We start from the raw sequence: 3,951 nt of genomic DNA on the forward strand, positions 1-3,951 counted from the left end.
GTTTCCCATGCTCTACTGACTGAGAAGGCTGCAGGTGCACAAGAAGCTGGGAGGGGGCACAGACAAACTGGCCAAAGGGACATTCCATACCATGTGACGTCATGCTCAGTACATAAACTGGGGAAAGCTGGCCGGGGGGGCCGCTGCTTGGGGACTGTCTGGGCATCGGTCGGCGGGTGGTGAGCAATTGTACTGTGTATCACTTGCTTTGTGTATTATTATTATTATTATATTATTATTATTATCATTTTATTTCAATTATTAAACTGTTTTTATCTCAACCCACGAGTTTTTCTCACTTGTGCTCTTCCAATTCTCTCCCCCATCCCACCGGGTGGGGGGGAGTGAGCGAGCGGCTGCGTGGTGCTTAGTTGCCGACTGAAATTAAACCACGACAAGAACGCTGACTCCTAATAGCCGAGATATTGGTCTGTACAGGTGGGGAGTACGACCTATCCTCTCTGAGTTGCTGGAACCCCCAGGACAGTTTCTCCACAGCCAAGACGAGGGAGGAAGAAAGACTTTCCTCGTATTGCCGGAGTTGACTAGCCAATTCATCCACCATTTGTTCCTCTCCATCTTTCCAGGCCATCACTGCCAATGAATATGACGATGGTGCGCTCCATACAAACTTCCGCCACATGGGTCATGTGCACTTGACTTCATCTGGATCTTTGGATAGCTGTTCATTGTTCAGGTCATCATAAATCACCTCCAGCACAGCTAATTCTCTCAGAAACTGGATACCCTTCTCCATGGTGGCCCACTTGCTTGGGCGACATATGACATCTTCCTTAAAGGGATACCTTTCCTTCACGCTTGACAAGAGTCGCCTCCAAAGGCTGAGGACTCGTGTCCCTTTTCCAATCGCTTTGTCAATGCCCCCTTCCCTAGAAAGGGATCCCAGCTGCTTGGCTTCCCTACCCTCTAATTCCAGGCTACTGGCCCCATTATCCCAGCATCGGAGCAGCCAGGTGACAATATGCTCGCCTGGACGGCAGCTGAAATCTTTTCGTATATCTCGCAGCTCACTCAGGGATAGAGATCGGGTGGTCACTGCCTCGTTTATGAGTTCTTCCTCTTCTTCCTCCCCGAGCAGTTGTCGGCCCTCCTCCTCCTGTTCTCGTGATGGCCCTTCTCCAGGGTCGTCTGTCTTGTCCACTTCTTCCTCGGGCTCCCTTTTAGAAGAAGCTTCTTCCTCCCTTACTAAACGAGCCGACTTTCGCTTCCAAGATTTCTTCTTGTGTACAGGGGTGACTGATACCGGCACAGGTTGGCTTTTTGGTTCAGCCACAGGGCCTGTCGCCGGGGTCTGAGTGGCCGCAGGGCCTGTCGCCGGGGTCGGAGAGGCCGCAGGGCGTGTCGCCGGGGTTGGAGTGGCTGCAGAGCGTGTTGCCCGGGTCTGAGTGGCCGCAGTGCATGTCATTTTACCATCAGATCCAGAGACCTTCTCTTCCTTTTGAGGGTACTGAATAGTGTTGAACAGGGCTCGGTAGGCATGGGCCAGGCCCCAGCACGTTGCAATGAGCTGCATCTCTCTGGAGTTGCCAGGGTGACAGCATACTTTGTCCAAATATTCTACTAACTTTTCAGGATTCTGCACTTGCTCAGGGGTGAAGTTCCAAAACACTGGGGGTGCCCATTGGCCTAGGTGCTTGCCCATCTTGTCCCACACACCCTGCCACTCGTAACTATTCGACTTTGGGGCAGATCTCTGGATGATATTCTTAAATTGCTTATCAACTTTAGACAAAACCGAAACAATATTCCCAAGAAGTATTAATAGAAGTATCTTAACTGCCCGAGGATGTTCAAAATACTGAAAAGTTACTCTAACGAAGGAGGAGACATCATAGAAGAAGGTAGTGACACTGCCATTCTGTATTTCCTCTGTAAAAAAACTCTCAGAAAAGTTACTGCAACTGCTAGTTGTCTCCACGAAATGGTCTCCGTGGTACAGTAACGGCTTCATTGCGAAATTTACATACCACGCTAACGTCAAGGTCAATGTTCTAAAAACAAACCTCACAAGCGAGACATCACTATTCACTGCAGACCACAGCAAACTGCAAAAACCAACACCAATCTTTAACATGTACAGAAAAAAACCAAACACGATGCAGATTACACAAATCAATATCGAGAACAGAGCAACCAACATTGTGACCCACAACTGTTAACAGATGTAAGATCCTTAATACGCTCCAGTTAATCTGTTATTATCTCAAACCCTTCGTGCCCCACGTTGGGCACCAGAAAGGACTGTCGTGGCTTAACCTCAGTCGGCAACTCAGCACCACACAGCCACTCGCTCACTCCGCCCCCCTGGTGGGATGGGGGAGAGAATTGGAAGAGCACAGGTGAGAAAAACTCGTGGGTTGAGATAAAAACAGTTTAATAATTGAAATAAAATGATAATAATAATATAATAATAATACACAAAGCAAGTGATGCACAGTACAATTGCTCACCACCCGCCAACCGATGCCCAGACAGTCCCCGAGCAGCAGCCCCCCCAGCCAGCTTTCCCCAGTTTATGTACTGAGCATGACGTCACATGGTATGGAATGTCCCTTTGGCCAGTTTGGCTGTGCCCCCTCCCAGCTTCTTGTGCACCTGCAGCCTTCTCAGTCAGTAGAGCATGGGAAACTAAAAAGTCCTTGGCTAGTGTAAGCATTACCTAGCAACAACTAAAACATCGGTGTGTTATCAACTTTGTTCTCATCCTAAATCCAAAACACAGCACTGTACCAGCTACTAGGAAGGAAATTAACTCTATCCCTGCCGAAACCAGGACAGTCAGCAAATACCCTACACTGTCAGAGGCCTGTCCCTGAGGGATGCCAAGCTGATGTTCACATCACAGATACAATGGAGTCATTTGAAAGGAAAGACAAACTCCAAGCACAGCTCTGAGCTCCTGGCGAGACCCACAGGACCACTGATGTCACACACAGCTGCAGTGCTGGCAGCACTGACCAGCAATCGCAGCACATCCAGACTCTGATGGGTTTTCCCACACCCTACTGTTCCCGTCTCTGTTTCAAGGCTCTCTACAGCCAGCTTCAACACTCTTCTAAGTAGGAGAATAGTAAGAGCCAGCATGAATGCCGGTGCTTGCCTTTACAAGGTCTGGTGGGGCATAAACATAGGCCAACAGTTTTAACTAATCCGATTAAAAGGAGCAGCCCCAATACAGCTGGCATGTAGCCACCACCTGTCGTGGTTTAACCCCAGCTGGCAACCCAGCCACTCACTCACTCCCGCCCCCGGTGGGATGGTGGAGAGAATCGGAAGGGTAAAAGAGAGAAAACTCATGGGTTGAGAGAAAGACAGTTTAATAAGTAAAGCAAAAGCCAAGCACGCAAGCAAAGCAAAACAAGGAATTCATTCACTCCTTCCCGTGGGCAGGCAGGTGTGCAGCCATCTCCAGGAAAGCAGGGCTCCATCATGCGTAATGGTTACTTGAGAAGACAAACGCCATCACTCTGAATGCCCCCCCCCCCCTCCTTCTTCCCCCAGCTTTATATGCTGAGCATGATGTCATATGGCGTGGAATATCCCTTTGGTAAGTTGGGGTCAGCTGTCCTGGCTGTGTCCCCTCCCAACTTCTTGTGTACCTCCAGCCTACTTGCTGGTGGGTTGGTGTAAGAAGCACAAAAAGCCTTGACTGTATGTAAGCACTGCTCAGCAGTATCTAAAACATCCCTGTATTATCAACACTGTTTCCAGCACAAATCCAAAACATAGCCCCATACTAGCTACTATGGAGAAAATTAACTCTATCCCAGCCAAAACCAGCACACCACCTATTAAAGGAAGCCGGGGGGGGGGGGGGGGGGGGGGGGGGGGGAGGGAGAAAGAGAGAGAGTGTAATTTTATTCTGCATTAAGAAGTCATAATTGGAAAAAAAAATACTCTGAAGCTGTTCTCAGGACCTGATGAAGTAGT

Source organism: Aptenodytes patagonicus, chromosome 24 (genome assembly GCF_965638725.1).
Source record: "Aptenodytes patagonicus chromosome 24, bAptPat1.pri.cur, whole genome shotgun sequence".
NCBI classification, from domain to species: domain Eukaryota; kingdom Metazoa; phylum Chordata; class Aves; order Sphenisciformes; family Spheniscidae; genus Aptenodytes; species Aptenodytes patagonicus.